We start from the raw sequence: 19,642 nt of genomic DNA on the forward strand, positions 1-19,642 counted from the left end.
AAGCTGTCATTATGCAAGTATTGATTTGCAAAATACGGTTTTCTATAGATTTGGCTTAGGAATTTTTTATTCTCCTCATCAATCTTCATATTTATATCTAAAAAATTAATAGACTTTCCAAATTCACCAAGTTTGAACTTCAAAAAAGAAGTAGTATTGTTTAAGTCTTCAACTAATTCCACGAATTCTAAGTAATCTCCTGACCACAAAAAAATCAAATCATCTATAAATCTATAGTATAATCTGACTTTTGAATAGTTTGGGTGCGTTTCTAAATATTTTTGCTCCCAATTTGCCATTACCATATTAGCAAATGCGGGAGCTACTCTAGCACCCATTGCTACTCCTGATGTTTGCTGATACATTTTTTTGTTAAATATAAAGAAATTGTTTTCTAGTACAATTTCCATCAGGGCACAACAAGTATTTATTTTTGTGTTTGTCAGTGCAGAATTTTTACTCAAATACTCTCTCATGTATTCAATCCCTACCTGCTGGTCTATAGAAGTGTAAAGGCTCCTCACATCTAATGTACCGAAATTTAAGTTGTTACTTTCAATCCGAAAATCCCTTAGAATTTCCAATAGATGCCAGGAATCCCTTAAATAATGTTTGGACTTCTGAACTATTGGATTTAATGTTTTGTCTAGCCAAATGGATATGTTTTCTGTTTTTGACATCTTGGCTGATATAATAGGTCTAAATGGAATCTTTTCTATGTTCTCCTGAATTTTTGGAATTCCAAATAGGTTAGGCAATTTGGGTTCTTCGACCAACATGTATTCATAAGTTTTAAAATCTATTTCTCCTTGACTTAACATATCAAACAGAAAACTGTTTATTGTGTTATACTTTGTCTTTATTGTTTCCTTGCCTATATTCTTGTATGTGTTCTCGTCTGTCAAAGACTCTTCCATATTTTGTGTATATTCATCACTATTCATAATCACTATTTTGCCACCTTTGTCGGCTTTCATTATTCTGATACTTCTGTCATTACTCAGAGAACGTAACGCCTTTATTTCCAAATCTGACAAATTGTTGTCACAAGTGTTGTGTTTTATTTTTCTAAACTCTTTTTCACAACAATTTTGAAAAACCTGTAAGGTATTAAGCAAAGGTGGATTATAAGTGCTTGGCCTTGTGACATTTGGTGTTCCCCCACTGTTAATACTGGCTATATCATGCATGATGTAATTTAAATTTAGTTTTCTTAAATATAGTCTGAAATCTATTAACAATTTCCCCATGTTGAATTTATTCGAGGGAATAAATGAAAAGCCTTTTTTGAGAACACTTCTAGCTTCATCAGACAAAGATATTCTTGACACATTTAAAATGTCCACTTCATAATTGTCTATTTCTATTGATTCTACCACCTTTTCTTGTTCTTTCCCTTCATCTTGTGCTTTTTCTGTGTGGCATTGTACCACCTTGTAGTTCTTTTGTGTAAATTGTTGTTTACTTGAAAAGGGGCCCCTGAAATATTGCTTGATGTGCTGGCTACCTCAGCATAAGTGATGTTGTCATTGTTGTTATTATTCACTTTGTTGGAAATCATCACTTGTTCAACATTCTCATTTACCTCCGAAGTCTGAATATTAACATTGTCATCCTTAGATGTAGATTTGGACATTTCTAAGGGTGAAACTCGTTCAACCCTTGTTGTAGTTCTTTTATCATTTAATTCAGTGTTACTCTGAATTATAGTGTTGGGGTTTTCATCATTCCCTTCTTCATTAATGATGTATGCTCTGTTTGAATTATAAGCCAAGAGATCCCTTTTCAATTTGTGTTGTTTTCTCGTTACTACTGTCGCTCTATGTCTCTCAGCTTTAGCTTCTACACCATTATATAAAGCTGTAAAATTATGGAAGGAGGTGTGTCCCTTAATTCTTTGATCTAAAGTCTTAATTACCTCCTTCAATTTGTTTAACTCGGCCTTGTAATGATCTATTAATATAGTCATCATCTTTATTCCGGTGTCATTGTATAATTTAATCAAGTCTAAACATAATTTGTCCCCAGGCGAAACGCAATTAGGAAATTTTGCTGTAGCCTTGGGACAACCTGACGCCTTACACACTCTTCCAAGTATTGCACTTCCAAAAGTAAGTTTACATGTTGTATTACCGCTTTTTCCATGTCAAAAATACTTTTGCGACAGTTAATATACTCCATGTTATCATTACTTACTCTGAAAGACACTGTAATGTTCTCAACATCCGCAAAAGGATTTTCGTTGTCTCTGGATACATATCTCCAAACGTCGCTACCATTAACTGCCAACGTTGAACCTCCTTCTTTACGGTTGTTGTTGTGTTGAAGTTCTACGGCTTGCCCTCTATTCTCGGCTCGTACATTAGTTTGAAAAATAGACTCACCATTAGCCGGAACGCTACTATTTTCTCCTTCCTTGACTGAGTTCACGTCTCCACGCCCAACTCCGTCATGTGACTTGTTTGTTACGCCTGGATTTGATGTTCGTTGAATATTCAATTCTGCCAGGCACTCCCTGACCGCTCCGACTACGATTTTTTGAATGTCAAAGTGGGAAACAGTCTTGTCTCTCAAGTTACTAAGGAAAAATGTGGCAAGACCAATTTTACATTCTACAGAAGTCGTGGTGCATGCTGGAAAGTTGTTCGAACATGGTGGTGAATTTGAAAATAATGACAATTTTCGAATAGCTTTCCCTGTTCCCATAGTAGATGAATTATGGAAGATAAAAAACATAATTACACAAAATTGGAACATCATAGTGGGAAACAAAGACCTTGTAGACAAAGTGGGTTTAGGTCCAAAATTCACTTACAAAAAGGTTTGTAATATAAAAAGTATGTTGGAATTCCATGGAGAAATGACAAAACCTTCTAGGGCATGTACAATTAAAAAAGGAGCATACAGTTGTACTAATTGTAAACAGTGTAGATTTATTTCAAACACTTCGTTCATTACAATAGGGTCATCAAATGAAACTTTCTGGGCTAAGAACTATTTCAATTGCAATAGTGAACTATTGGTCTATGTAGCAAGATGTGTGACATGTAGACAATACTATATAGGTAAAACTAAAAGAAGTTTAAAAAGACGAGTCTATGAACACAACTTGGCTATAAAAAAGAAAGATAAATTTAATGCCTTGTTTAGACATTCAATCCTTTGTGAAGAATTCAAAAAGTTTGAGTTTTTTGTTTTGGACAGTGTGGACAACATCAGTTTGAATGGTGACCTAAATAATATCTTAGAATGCAAGGAAGCATACTGGCAGCTCCTTTTAGGAGCTGATAAATTCCCTGGACTGAACGATACAATAAATTTAAAATGTTTTTTAAAATATAGATAAAACAATTTTGTGATACATTATACATTATGTGATAATATAAATAGTCAAGAATTGTAAAGCATAAAAATAAGTCTTACTGAAAGATGTTTTTTATACAAAGAACTTTTTATACAAAGAATTTTTTATTGAAGGTTGATAGAAATGGTAGAATGGCACTTTAATTCAATATGTGTAATTATGAGGTAACTTCCTGTTAAGAGGTATAAAATGAAGCAACAGAGTAAAGTAATGGTTTCTGAAGAAGGTCGCATAATAAATTGGTGACTGAAAGCGCTAAAAACTGTTGTGGATTATTTCTCCAAGCTGTTTGGAACCACGCAATCTCTGTTCCTTGGTTTATCTGTTTTTACAAGAATCATGCTTTGTAACAAAATGGAATCTGACAATTTTAACTGAAGAAATCCAAAATAACTAATTTTACTCTGTCTATGATTTAAATGAGGCATACTAACCATTATTTATAAACTTAATATTAGCATGTGTGCATAGTCAATCTGCTTCTATTTACAGAAAATTATAACAGTTCAAGTATGTTTATGATGTTTCAGCAAAAGGAAGACCATGTTTTTAAATGCTGATGTTTGCTGAATATAAAAAATTTGACAATGCCATATGCATTTAAAATGTTCTTTTTTACAGACGTTTTATGTGTATACTTTTCTTGGCTCAGTCAATGAGTAAGCCTTGATCATGTTTCATTAGCTATAGTGAGGTTATATTAATATACACATATATCCATACTCTTTCATAATGTTTAGGCAAAGAGCTTTAAAAGAGTTGTTAAATGGCAAGAAGGATGGAGCTCTGTTCCAATTCCTGTTCCAAGGTGGCCATTGTTTTCTTGTGTTTGATATAATTTTCACCTAGTAATTTGCGCTTCTGGATGCAGATTGCCAAGTGCTTCACTTCTTATGGTTTTATTATTTCTACTGGAAGCACTGTGGTTTAGCAATATGATCACTAACTTTCCTCATGAACTATTATTTTTTTCTTAATGAGTTATATAGTTAGTATCTTAATTGAAATAATTTGTGTGATATTCATAACATTGTGGTCAAGTGAGATATTTGTGAAATAATATGCAAAAATAAAATAACTGAATTTCTGTGAAGCTATACAATGTAGTGAAGCTATTTAATGTCTAGTTTAATTGAAAAATTAATATAAAAAGGATAGGACATCAATAGAAGTTTGCTATATTGAATTGGAATTGAGATAGCTTGCCTTTCATTTGCACATTATAAAAAAAAACTTGCAACAAACTCTAAACAAGTTTAGAGTTGATAGGAACAGTTAATATCCCACATACATGCATTTGTTTGGCTTGTGACCTATGCAGGTAAACAGAAGTTTAGAGTATTTATATTTTATACATAAAATTATTTGTGTCTGTTTTAACTTGGCTTCCTTGCTAGCAATTGCTTTTTATGTTTAACTCTAGCAATGTGTGTATCCCCTCAATACAAGACTTGTCGCATTACTCAGTATATTAAACCATTTTTTGTCTTAAATATAGTATGTCTGTTCAAGGGCAGATTTGCTTTATCTTTAAATTAGTCATTTTTGGAATATATTTCATAAATCACACTCATCAAGCAAGCACTTCTCTGAAACTACACACAACCAGTGAACATGTGCATGCACATCATCATATATTGGTATTAGAATAGCACAAACAAATTTGCTTTCACACATTATTATTTCATGTAGAAGGAATTCCCCAACCCCTATACCTAGTTGTACCCCCGCATCCCTCTACTTCATTATACTGGCTTCAGGGTTACTTTCCTTCTTATGAAAGGGCAAGTGTAGTGGCACATTTCATAGGTTAGTACTACGCTAACTGCCCTTGCAAGCCATTTTAAGCCTAGCCAGTTATCCCTTGTGAGATTTAAACCCTGCACCTTGTGTTTGTAAGGCAAAGACATTAACCATTAGACCACGCATTTAGTCATTGTCACTGGGATGTAACTTTAACATTGGCAGGCACAACAAGCATAGGACATTCAATGGAAAATGGTGAAATGGAAAAAGTAGTAAGTTATTTACATTTATCATATAAAGAAATTTTATAATGGAGATGTGCAAAATGTATAACAACTTTATAAAAGTGAGGGATGGCTTTTATATCTGTGTGAGGCACCTTTAACATTTGGGAAATTAAAATTATTATCAAAAGGAAGTGAATGTATTTAACTAATTAGCACTGGAATTAGGGGGATATAAAATGGCTACTGAATGTAATGAGATTATTCCTTTGAAGGCTGTTGGAGTCGAGGTACCAGAATGTGATGTGGACTAAAGAATTGTAGCCGCAATGAGGTTATTCCTTTGAAGGCTGTTGGAGTCGAGGTACCAGAATGTGATGTGGAATAAAGAATTCTAGCCGTAATAAAAAAAAAAAAAAAAAAAAAAAAAAGGAATGTGATGTTGAATAAAGAATTGTAGCCATAGCTGTGCTCACGTTTGGTTTATTTTATTTTATTGAGGAGAATTCCTGTGTTGTATTTCCTGGTTTCGGCTGGGTACTGTGGTTGTTTGTTTCCAGTATGTAAGCAGTCTCCTGCAGAGACCTCAAGTTGTCAATGGTACCCTGCAAATTCTTATTTTGCACAACTTTTTCCTCTGTTGTCATTTCAACCATTGTTAGGTCAATGCTGTTTGACAATGCCATTGGTGACTGACAGTACACATTCTAGTCTCTTTGTTCAAAAAACATAATATACCTAGTGCTAATGCGGCTGCAAAATAACACCTTTTGTTCAAAGATCATTTCTGTATTGAAGGCAACTGTAGAGGTAAAAAGAACATCTGCTTTTATATTTTGTTGACATGGTAAGCTTAATGGGCACAAGTGTCCCTTTTAAGGGTGACCTAGGAGCACCAACTGGTTAAGTGACTTGCTCAGAGTCACACAACATGCAAATGGAAGTGCAAAGAAATAAAATGTGTATCTGTGATAATAGGAAGCAGCTTATTAAGAGGTCAGAGCCTTAATTCTCTGTGCTTCTATTATGATCATCACTGGCAGCCTAAAATCTGTCTGGAATAATTTCATCTGCAAGTCTTTATTCATTTAGAATTAAAAAAAAAATTGAAAAGAAACAAAAAAAAAGGAGAGAGTTGATTGAGGCTGTATGGGATGCAAGCCCATGTAAAATATAAGTCACAATTTTGCATCAAACTCAATTTTTGTTTTCAAATTCAATTTTAACTTGAACCCACGCTTTAAAAAAATATCATAGATCCTACCCTATGCCATATTGCTGCTGTTCCTCAGAATTCAGAAACTAGAAGCCGCGGTGGTGCAGCGGTAGCATTGTTGCCTCACAGCAAGAGGTTCTCCCGTTCAATTCTCAGCAGGAGCACCTTCTGTGTGGAGTCTGTATGTCCTCCCCGTGGTCGAGTGGTGTTCGAAAGACATATGTGAATGGGTGTGCCTTCGTTGAAGGTTGGGTGTCAGGCTGGCACCTCGTCACCATAAAAATCTACTGCTAATCATTAGCAGACCAGAGTTTCGCTGTGGCAACCCCTAACCAGGAAAAGCCAGAAGAATATTCAATTCAGAAACTGAAGTTGTCATGACAGCAAAGTAAGTCTTATAAACTGCTTAATAATCCAAACATTAACTTGCTTTGGCTGCCAAATGTATGAAGCTATTGGTGAGGAATTATCACCTTGCTGTCTGAATGGCAAAAAATATTTTAAAGTTTATTTAGACCCAACATGAAATTGCAACAGAAACTATTTCCCTAAATACGTTACTTTGTCTAGGAGATCATTATCAACTTCTTCTGGCTTTAAATGGAGGAAGTATAACATCAGTTAGGGTCACTTTAAAACTACTAAAACACAGTTTCTTTTCCTCATATATCCTGGACTATGGCAATCCACAAATACATGGCAATACAGCTGTTGATAAAATTCCACTGCCATCACTTGTTTGAGAATTAATTGTATTAAGCAGTGTAAATGCTAGGAACTCTCCAGGGTCAGTTATAATTAGTAAAAGGATACTCACAGGAATTGAAGTTACAATGACTGGCCTGTTATCCTGCCTCGTTAATCATTCAATCAAAACAATTTCATTATACTGCGTGTGTGTGTGTGTGTGTGTGTGTGTGTGTGTGTGTGTGTGTGTGTGTGTGTGTGTGTGTGTGTGTGTGTGTGTTCTGTGTGTGTGTGTGTGTGTGTGTGTGTGTGTGTGTGTGTGTGTGTGTGTGTGTGTGTGTGTGTGTGTGTGTGTGTGTGTGTGTGTGTGTGTGTGTGTGTGAGTGTGTGTGTGTGTATGCGTGTGTGTGTGTGTGTGTGTGTGTGTGTGTGTGTGTGTGTGTGTGTGTGTGTGTGTGTGTGTGTGTGTGTGTGTGGGTGTGCGTGCGTGCGTGTGCGTCTGTGTGTATGTGCATTATACAAATTGTCTTTGTTCGTGGAAAGGGAATACCCAGTAGTTCTGATACCATAAACCCAGTGTAGTCTTATCTAAAAGGTTTCTACATCTTAGAGGCATATGGCAAAGAAGGAATTACAATTATTAACGGATTCCAGGGTAAATGATATTCATCAGTTCTGTTTTATTGGGAAAAATTAAAGTATGTCAAGTGGTATCACTTAGCGATCTTTTCTGCAATTATTGGTGCAACCTTTCATAAGTTTTCCAAGCTTAAGTAAATTATTTGACTCATCAAAAGCATTTGACTGCATAGCACATAAACCATTATTAGAAAAATGAGCTATCATGGACTCCAGGTTAGAATCTTCATAAATGGAATCATTTGTAGTTGAGCATCAAACACTTTTTTTTTTCAAAAATGAATATATCACGTTAATAGAATTTTATATGTTTTCTTTTCCAAATTCTTTGCTTTTCATTAATCTTCTGTTGAATATTGTGATAGTTACTCATATACTGTGAAGCAAATAAGATCATTTAAAAGCAACAACTATTTTAACAGTAGACCATCCCAAAATGCTAAGTTATTGATCTGATTTAGTGATGTACTACATATCAATTCCATTTAGTATCATTACATCTAAGGTTTTACACATGGATAAAAGCAACAAATGCTTTTACAATATATGAAATTATACATTAAAAACTGCAGAAAAAATACAGCCTAAGCATTTTGATGAAGGATAAATTATCATAAAAAACAGTGTGTGTACATAAGTAGTAAGGCCTAGAAATAGAACTGATTATGTTCTTTGAAAGATAAATACCAGCAAATACATTTTCCCCATTATATACTTCATGAGTTTGGCCAAACTTAGATCCTAGTATGGCAGCCATAACTCCTTATGAAGTTAAGAGTGATTTACACACAAGGATGAATTATTCAGTGCATCATCATTACAAATGCTTAATTAGTAATAGAAGCAAGATATCACTGAGGCTTGAACACACCTTATACCCTAGTAGCAAAATCTTCATGAGCTTCACAGATAATTGCTCAAAGATGATGAGGCACAGTAAGTCTCACATGCTAAATGTTGTGGTATGGCCCTCTTAAATTCTTTAATGTTAGAGTTCTGACAGTTGTAAAGACAAAAAAAGAACATTCTGGACTTTTAACTAATACTGTATCAGACTTCAGAGCTAAGGGTGATCATCGTAACACACCTTTCCTAAACACATTATGTATGGTTAATGGTTTCTACTAAATATATATTTTTGTCAGGTGGTAAGACTGAACTCAACAAGTCAGACTATACAAATCTGGCTTCTTCTGTAAACTGTATGTTTATTAGGCAGTGCCAACACTAAAAAATGGTGAACTATCGAAGTGTCATCTGCCATGCTTTATGATGTGTTATAGTTTCTTTTATGAAAAAAAGACCCAGAACAATGAAGATTTTAGAGTGATTTACCATCCAAATGTAGGTTTTAGATACTTGGGGAATACTAGGTGATGCGGTCAAACAAATTGTTCAAAAAATATGTCAAGGAAAGGAAGAGTAAGGTACTCAGAATTGTTAAGTGACACTTAGTGTTAATGAGCAGAGCCTAGGAGGCCCAATAAATGTGTGTGTGTGTGTGTGTGTGTGTGTGTGTGTGTGTGTGTGTGTGTGTGTGTGTGTGTGTGTGTGTGTGTGTGTGTTAGAAGTATAAACTGTCAGAATACTGACTTTAATTAAATGGGCAGGCTAGCATTTGGGTTAACAGGAAGGATTCAAAATAAATACCATATCTGAAGAAAATGTTTGGGAACAAGGAGAACCACTGATATGGAAAGCAGTGAAACATACAGTGCCCTTTATTTATGTGAATAAGAACTTCAATTGACAGGGAGTCACATTAAAGTAATAGACTGTTGCTAAACCTGAAGGAAACTGGAATACTGCATGGTATGATAAGCACATATTAAGCTATCATCAATCGTGTTTCTGTAATTTAGGCAACCTATTGCATGCACCTTTCTAATCACAAAACTGATTTCAAAGGCTATGCATTTCTGATAATTCAGTTATTTCAAAATAGATAATTAATAAAAGCAGATCATGAAGAATATTGTGTTCTTATTTAAATAATTATTTGCTAATTAGTCTTTTTTATGACTTTTACTTGTAAAAATCCAGGTTTTGCTACTAGGCTGACTGGCATGCTAACTCAATGCATTTCTGTGAAATATACAGCATAATAAGATAGTGATGTGAAAACTTGTGATTTGTTTCTTTACTGTTTGGCACATAGCCTAATAATAACACTATTTGTTAAAGGTAGGCCCACTGGACACAAGTTCCCTTTTCAAGGATGACCCAGGAGCAATATCTGGTTAAGTGATTTGTTCAAGGTCACACAAGAGGCAAATGAGGGCTGAGGGAATCAAACTCTGTACCACAGGACCTAAAACTGTCAACTTTAACCTCTGTACGTGCTACCAACAATGCATCACATGCATGGGGCAATAGCTTGCCAAACAGAAATGGCATCCATCTATTCATCCAGACATCATTCTTTCCATTCATTTATCCATCCACTTTAATAGCTGTTTTATCCAGTTGTGTCTCTCTTGGAACTAGAGCATATACCTGAAAACAGTGGTAAGACAGGAATCAGTTCCTGGGACCCAGTCCATTGCACGTCACACAAATGTGCTCACACATAGACCACAACATCACCTAGTCACAGATTGAACATTATTGGGTCACCTAGCAGAATGTCTTTGTAATATGGAAGACCCAAAACCCATATGAACACAATAATGACATAAGAAAGCCACAGAGAGGGCCCCTCAGGTGGAAAATTAACTGGTCAGTCAAGTGCTATGAATAGCAATGCTGACTGCTGCACGACTGTGTCACCACACAGATCTCATAGTCTCATGTGAAATATCGCTTAAAAAGTTATCCAAGCTATAGCTAATCTGTCAACATTTAGACCACATTCTTAAGATAGTAGTTTAACACCGTTCATAATATTTGCATAATATCTCATGATAAAATAACTAAAACACAGTAAAAGTTGTAAAGAAATTGGAAAAGGTAACTTAAGGATAAGCAAGCAGGGAGGGATTTGTAAGACCAAGAGCAGACATTTTTGAGATACCTTAACCAGAAGAACTGTGGATTGACTAGAGGATTTACCTGTTGAGTATCAGTTTAACTGTGGATTTATCAGAGGAGTATCAGTTTAACTATGGCTTTATCAGAGGCATTGCCTGTTGAGTATCCGTTTAACTGTGGGTTTTCCAGGACTCTTAAGTTGTGGATTTATTTGGAGGTTATAAGCAGCTTATTATTATCTGCAGCATCATGTAAAGGAACTACATAGTCTACTGGGTTTCTAAGAGACTTTAAAAACTGAATTGTTAGTGACTTGAATAGTGTACTTCTGTTTTCCTTGTGTGGGAGTAACTTTGATTTGATGTAGTTGCACTGTAAATAAACTGTCCTAAACATTACAGAGGATATCCAGTGTTTTAAAAACATACAAATACACTCACATAGATAGATAGATAGAGAGATAGATAGATAGATAGATAGATAGATAGATAGATAGATAGATAGATAGATAGATAGATAGATAGATGTACTCTTTTATCACCACTGGTTACTCTTTTTCCCAATTTGCAGTATAGGAATTTATGGACCTGCCTTATCTAAAACTGCTCACTATTAGATAAATGCTCTTATCTTGTAGATTTTCTTAATTTACTAAGTCATGCATTGGCTTATTTAATTTCAGACGTGAAACAAAGTGTCTTTTGTCAACAGTACCTGACTATACAACTGCAGTGACACAGTACCTTACATCTGTCTCATCCATAACTGGACACCAGACCTACTGGAGTGGTACTTGTGAGCTACAAACTTGACTTCTCAAGTTACTCCATCAACCAATGAGTCCATCTAAAAACTAAGGTAAGCACTGTTACATATTTCACTTAGCTATGTAGTCTTCTTATACTTGAATGACTATTTCTGTTCATGGCTTTAAGTTTGTCTTTTATAAATAAATTATATTATGTGCCAAACAGTAAAGAAACAAATCGCAAGCTTTAACATCACCATCTTATTATGTTGTATATTTCATAGAAATGCATCAGGTTAGCATGCCAATGAGCCTAGTAGCAAAACCTGGATTTTCACAAGTAAACGTCATAGAAAGCAAATTAGCAGTAATTATTTAAATGAGAACACAGCATTCTTCAAGATCTGCTTTTATTACCCACCCATTTTTCAAATAATTGAATTATCAGACATGAAAAAGCCACACAGAAGGCCCCTCAGGTGGTCATAGCTTCATGAGCTACAACTTGAATGTGGATTTGCATTTTTATCTTTGTTCATGAGCGAGTCATCTTTGAAGAAAGAATTTAATGTTTTACCACTTTTATATAGCAAATAACAGAGTAAGATGAAACTGTTGACCATCTGGGGCCAAAAGGAATTCATTTACTGTATGCCAACAGTCTGTGAACAAATGTATTCTATTCATAATTTACGATTTCAAAATTAGAAACAAGTTTAATGTCTGGGACAGGTTTTATCCCATAGAACATTAAGCTGCGTGGATGTTAAGCAAACACCCTATTCTTTGCATTATGCTTTCCTTAACGTCCATCTGCATAACAGCTGATCGCATTTACACCAGCTTAGTACAGTATGGACGTAAATGCAGTCAGACTTTTTGTGGAAGGATGTTAAGCAGAGCACACTTGTGTATATGTACTTACTGTATATATTTAATTTGTTCTTATATCTGTACTTATGTATGAAAGTATTAGGTAATAAGTATCATTATATTTTGCTGTTTATTTTCTAAATCACCTTGTAACACTCAATAGTACATGTACTGTCTCACATGCTCATCATACAATCAACACTTGCTTATTTTGCTCCTTTTGGAGCCTGGTTTGTGGCTGACAAAGATCGCCCAAGCCAGTCCACCTACCCAGTTAACAGATAAATAGATAAATTACCATCTAGTTCCATATGGAAAGTTTGATAAACTCTTCCTTACAGAGCGGGATCATGTTCAAATGGGGCCCTAGGCAGGGTAATGGATTCTGAACCATCCCTGCAGCAGCCACGCCACCCTAGCCCCCCCCCCCCCAGCCATTTTAATGTTCCATTACTTGGATAGTTCTCCTTGCCATAAACACTGTTCAAACCTGTCAGTGTGCATACTGTTTTCTTCTTCACAGCTACAGTGATTACAGATATTTGGATTTAATTGAAAACTTTTATTTCAAATTTTATAGCACAGACACTGTTACACATTTGCTAAACAAAACAATACAGTTTCGCAATAAAAAAACAGACTTAGCATTAACGCAGTTTCGCAATAAAAAACAGACTTCGCATTAACAGTAAATTTCTCTGCCCTTGAAACTCACATCCATTGAAATAGCATTAAAACTCAAATTCAAAGAAAATGCATCTGGCCAGTGGTGGATTAAGTTTGCCTTTGGGCTGTTTTCAAACTATAGCCCCCTTGCACACATTTAGGACCAGGTGCACGTGTTCTTTGATTCATCTTCCTGATTGTATTAAGTTATATTCTTTGCATAATGTAACACCACTTGTTAGAGTGAGTTTTAAATTTGTAGTTTTGAATATTTTTCCAGTAAGCATTGAAACAAACTATTTGAACCAATAATGACAAAACTGCCCATTTCAGAACACTTCAGCCTTTTAAGGCCCCTCTGACTTCTGTTTTTACAATCCACCAATGACAGTCAATATGCACAATCTCTGCAGAAGTAAAATTCATCTGAATAATCCCACATTAAAGAGATCTGTAAATAATGAAGAGGTTACTACTAGCAAAGAACTTTATTTTCATTGTCTCATCTACAAAGTTAGTGCCTGCTGCCCTTGAAAAATAAATTACCTGTGTTGTGTTACATTAAACAAAAAATGGGAAGCTGCTAATATTGCAATAGGGAATGGATGGCAAACAACTACAGGTCTGTAGTTATAAGGCATCTTATCCAAAGGAGGTGACACTGCGGTTGTGGTGCTGCGGTAGCGTTGTCGCCTCACAGACAGACATTGCCCCTTTTCGATTCTCAGCTAAGGCGTCGTCTGTGTAGGGACATGCGTGAATGGGCGTACCTTCATTGAAGGTTGTGCGTCAGGGCTGGCAATTCGGCATGTAAAAATCTACTGCCAATCATTAGCGGACCGGAGTTCCGCTGTGGCGACCCCTAACCGGGAAAAGCTGAAAGAAACAACAACAACAATCCAAAGGAGGTGACATTTAGGACTGCAACATCCATAAAGTATAACACAGTATCACCAATCTATCTACATGGTGTGAGAGTCAGACCCACAGATATCTGCATCAAAAGCAGTACTAACACTGCTGCCAACTTCTGTAGCACAAACTTATGACCATTTGCTAAACAAAACAATCGCACATTGAAAACAGACAGCATGAGCAGCAGTAAACTTCTCTTCCTTTGAAGTTCACAGTTCCTTGAAATTTTACTGAAGCTCACAATTCCTTGAAGATACACTAAAGCTAATAGTCTAAGAAGTTACCAGTTATCAGAAAACTTTTTAGAATCAAGACTCTGATTGAGTTTTATTTTATTTTACTTCTAGTCTTAATAAAGAGTTTTTGTCATGGAAGAACAGCTTGGTTTTGTTTTAAAGCTAACAGTCTGGTAGTTGATGTAGGGGATTCAGAATCTTGTCTCCTGTAGCTCAGGTAGAGGGTTTGAGCCTGGTTAAATTAACTAACCTGTTGCCTGCTAGCTAAGGCATTGCGTATATATACACACACACACAATGCTCCAGTTTAAATGTGTTGTGTGTGTTGTACTAAAGACGCATGAGTTCTCTTTCACTGTATGTGGTGTGTGTAAATGTGTAATTTTAATTTTAATATTTAACATATATATATATATATATATATATATATATATATATATATATATATTACACACACTCATACATGCACGGACACATGGTATCATAACAAAGGTGTTTTGCTCCTGTGTCCAGTAGTTGTCAGTGTGTTAATTTGAAATATATCTGAGAGAACAAAGAGCAGGTCATCCTTTTGAGTGGTCACACAAAGTGGAGGATGAGGGAAGTGGCTAGGTAAGGATTTAGAAAGGGCAACCAAGTAGGCTGAAGAGTAGCAGCTGAGGTTCAGAACAGACAAAAACAAAGTACTGCACCTGGTCTACAGCAATCCTCTGTGAAGTATCAGCTGGAAGGTGTAGAAATGACAGTAACAGAAGAAGAAAAGTGTTGGGTCCGTCTGAGCTGGATCACCAGAAACAGAGGGTAGAGGCAGCTGAGCCCATATTTGGCCACATCTTGAATGCTGTCTGTAAAGATGGAAGGGCATATAAGGCTGCTGGAAGGACTGCAGGGGAAGGCCATCAGAAGACAGTACAAATTGGTGGTGAAAGACTATGAGCAGAGACCAGAAGAGCTAAAGCTGTTCTCAGTTAAGACCAGAAAGAAATCTGGGAGGGGATTAAATAATATCACTACACAAAATGATGCCAGTGAGATGTAAGGAGATTGTCCTGAATAGAAAGGACAGAGGAAGGAGCAAGAGGCACAGTCAGCAAATTGTAGGAACTAAGTGTTCTATAGATCTAAGAAAGTGAAGGACTATATTAATGATTCCATAGATAGTACACTCCGTTTTGATACCAGAAGATGAGAAAGCTTTGGGTTCCAACCTAATCCCTGTTACTTAGTTTTATTTTTCATTGCTGACATTGAGGTACATCATGGGGAGTTCTGGACTCCAGAGTGTGCCATCCCTTGCGTGTGATGTTAAATAAGTTCCCATCTGCCTGAATTGGTAGTATCTCAGATATATTTAAAGGATCCCACTGCAGTTATGAAAAAGAATAGTCATTTTTGGCTAAATCTTCCTTAGCCATTATGAATGCCACCTTGAGTCTCCCCTAAAAGAAGGCCATTGGCCAAGAGGGACTAAACTGGTCAAGAAAGGGTAAATAAATATCACTTCTTTATGGAAAAGCCTGTGTATCCATGGAATGAACAATCAGAATGGGTGACAGAGAGGGAATTCACAAATGTATGCAAGAGGATGTGGGGTGGATAGTAAAGAGGTAAGGGGAGTGACCAAAAGAGGGGGGTAAAATACTGAATACAGTTAAACTGCAATAGACTAGGGTGACAAGAAGAGACAAGGAAGACATAGTATGGGTGCACAAGATCTTATTAGGGAGATCAGAATGGGGTTTCCTGGAAAGGAAGGACTGAGTGGGAGGATGGAGCATAACCAGTAAACCATAGGGACCATCTACTTCTTGGGTTTCACAAGTTCAAGTTCAGGTTTGTTTATATGTTATTTCCTAAGCACGATTACAAACTCAACTCAAACATGATAGATAAATAAACCATTTAAATAAATTGCAAAAATAATTATTATTTATACAAACTACTAAGTGATAACTATGCAAACACTGAAGATTTCACCAATGCACTAATAAATCCTCTTCCTACTTTAAAACATCAGTGCGGTCTGTTTTTTTCCAGAAGACAGTACAATTTCTACAACCAAAACATAGGCATCCACAATAAAATAATAGGGCAACTAAAAATGATCTCCAAAGTAATCCACCATGCCACGCAGTCTGTGACCATTTTTTCCAGAAGACATTACAATGTCTAAAGTACTACAAAAATACAGGCATCCACAATAAAATAATAGGGCAACTAAAAATGATCTCCAAAGTAATCCACCATGCCATGCAGTCTGTGACCATTTGAAACACTTAACTAAAAAAAAGTCTACCCATCCGTTTGTTCAAGTTTATGCAGTGACCCCAGACCATTGGAGAAGCAGTCAGTTTAATGACAAAATCAACAGTTGCAATATAAAATTTGGCTCCTCTCTACTTAAAAAAACTGCCTCCAAACAGCACAACAAATCAATCCCCAGAGTACTGAAACAACTCAGCAACAAAAACACTTAGCTCAAAAGTAAAGAACATATATTCTTCTATTCACTGAAGCTGCTACAATGACCTCAAATCACCCACAAGACTGTCAGCTCAATGACGAAAATCAGTGTCAGCAAGTCAAAATTTTGATCCAGTCTATTCCAAAAAAAAAGGCTGTCTCCAAACAGCTTCACTTATCAATCCCTGGATACTTCAGACACTGATTAAAACTGAGACAGTGTTAACACCAATCACACCAAGTCAACCTGGACAAAGTGGAACAAATGCCAAGTTTGAAGAAATAAAATTCAAGTCCAGATGCCAAATAAATCAACAAGTATCGGCCATGTGAGAGAGATCTGTTCTCATCCAGGCTTCTGCTGTGGGGACTTAATGTCTAGAAAGTACTTCAGAAAATCCTTCTTCATGGAGAAGTTGATGGGCATGGAATGCCTACCAGAACATCTAATGGACAGGAAAGTTACTAAAGTATTCAAAAGGCATAACACAAGCAGAAAAGATAAAAAGAGAGGAGGTAAGCCTATCCCATGCCACAGAGGGATGAAGCCCTGACTGCAACCCAGATGATGTGTTCAGTTAATGATATGGACATCTGAATGACTGCTCATGAGAACATGAGCTTGAGTGGCTGATGCCAGCTTTCTTATCATTATGGAGAGGAAACTGCTAAACCTGTAGTTTTTATAACATGTCACTAGCTGGGTGTATTGTTGTCCCTGTAATGGCCAAGTTAGTTTGCACTACATCAGGCACAAACTTCTCTGTTAAGTCAAGGAATCTGATGTGTGTGGGAGCATGTACATTTACTCCACAATCAAGCATTGTGAGTTGACGGGCAATCAAGGCTAGGCTTCTCCAAGGGACTGCCTAGCTGACCCAGTCACTACCATATGACTCACTACTGAGGAAAGAATGGACCAATAGGGCTTCCTGAAAAGGGACAAGATGGACCAAGGATAAGGATGCCCACCTCCCACATGTATAAGCCAATCAGATGCCTCAGTTGTTAGGGAGATAAAAAAAAGAAAGAATGGGAGATAGAATGTGCAATGCACTTAAGGACAGATTATGAAGGCTTTTTGCCTCGCTGTGCCATCATACACAGGTAACGTAATGCAATGTAATCCACTATATACCTAAGGGACAGTATCCAATAATACTGAATGATGAAGTATTTAAACTGTGGTTTTCAAAAGTGAATGCAAATAATAAGCTGGCCTAAGGTTACATAGTAGAGACTAATGAATTCTTAGTCATTTATATAAATAAAACATACAGAACAGGGATCCTGTAAAACAAAAACCAAAACTAATCAATTTCCTACAGACTTCTAAATAGTGACCTGTGTCTCGCATACAAGATACCCGCCATCTCAGTACTGATGGATTTACTGCACATCACCAAGTCAAATGGCATTATAAATAACTCAGTCTAGGGATGTAATCCTCTTCTGCAACATCAACAGAATGGTTTGGAGGGGCAAATATATCTTGCAGAGGATACTGCTGCTCTGGAATAGAGTCCTCATCCACGTAAATCAAGCTCACCCCTGTCCATATTTAAGCACGACTTGGATCTATGGATGGGAAACAAAAACTTTCAGTCACTCATACCCTTTAATCCCACATGTTCTTTGAAACAGGAGCAATGAGTAGCCCTTTTTTGTTCTGGGTACTTATTGAACCTTCACCAGCATACCCTAATCAAGCTTATATATGCTATGAAACAAGATTAATGCTGACACCCATTAGCCTTTGTAAAAGTGGGTATGGCACTCTGACATTTCAATGAATTAGTTAATGTATGATACATAGTTTATCAAGGCTTTAGACATCAGCAAGACTTTCTGAGTTAATCCCTTTTTCTCATGAAGCTTCAGGTCCCAAAGCCAAAGCATTTTTACTATTTTTCTTCTGTGAAGTGTTATTTTCTCCATCTTGATTCATTGTGATCAGTTGAACTCTGAACCAAATGCTGAACCCCACATCAGAAGCAAAAGCTCAGTGTACAAGAAAAACATATTGGTTAATCCCTATGTTCCAGAAAAGTGGACACACAGCCGACAAGGTCCCATGTTCCAATTCTGTGGTAGCTGCTATTTAGTGATTTCTCTTGTGCCACCTCTGACTTTTTTGAAAAAAACGAAAAAACAACAATAAGAGTTAGAATAATTCTGGTAAAAGTTCCAAAGTTAAGATGGTTTAAGAAAATCATCTGGTCCAATCAGTCCACCTCTAGAAATTGAAGATCAGCCTTTCCCTCCAATCAGACAGAGTCTAGACCAATCATTCTAAAGAGTCAGTCATAGGTTCATAGGTTGGTACTAGACTATCGGCCCTAGGGCCTATACAAGCCTAGCCATAACAATTCCCTGGCTATTTCTTCCTACAGTATATACTTCCCTGGACCCCTGTCTAGCAGGGCAATTGACATGATCCCCGGGGTGAATTTCCTATCTCCCACCCAGTCATCAAGGTTCCTTTTGAAGAGGGACAAAGAGTTGCTCTGCTTGACATATATGGGCAGTCTATTCCAGAGTCTGGGGAGTCTCTGGGTCAGGAACCTATCCCTCCAGCATGTTTTGTTCATTGTGATGACAAGCTTTAGATCCCTGGAGCATGTGTTTCTGAGGGATTGGGATTTCTTTAAGTGTAGCATGTCCAACAGCTCTGGGTTTGACATTGCCTTGTATGTTAAGCAGAGATCGCCTCTGTCGCATATCGTCTACTTAGAGTATAGGTGGAGATTTCTTAGATGGTCAGCATAGGGCATCTGCTTTAGGCCTGTGATTCTTTTAGTGAGGTATTTTTGCAGCCTTTCCAGTTGTTGCAGATGTCTTTAGAGGTACATACCAAACACGGCGTTGTATTCTATTATAGGTCTAATGAGGGGT

The 19,642-nt window shown here is 36.6% G+C and overlaps 1 protein-coding gene across 2 annotated transcripts in view; it reads left to right on the forward strand.

Moving 5' to 3' along the window:
• Nucleotides 1-19,642, forward strand: part of GREM2 (gremlin 2, DAN family BMP antagonist) — a 160,472-nt gene that overhangs the window by 112,332 nt on the left and 28,498 nt on the right. Inside the window, exon 2 of one of the 2 annotated variants that reach the window (XM_044059222.1) lies at nucleotides 11,529-11,704. The exons of the other annotated variant lie outside the window; for it this stretch is intronic. The gene's annotated coding sequence lies outside the window, so the exon portion shown is untranslated. The remainder of the gene's footprint in view (nucleotides 1-11,528; nucleotides 11,705-19,642) is intronic. 2 annotated transcript variants of the gene reach the window in all.

The sequence above is a fragment of the Protopterus annectens genome, chromosome 1.part2 (assembly GCF_019279795.1).
Source record: "Protopterus annectens isolate FY-2018-M chromosome 1.part2, PAN1.0, whole genome shotgun sequence".
NCBI classification, from domain to species: Eukaryota; Metazoa; Chordata; order Ceratodontiformes; family Protopteridae; genus Protopterus; species Protopterus annectens.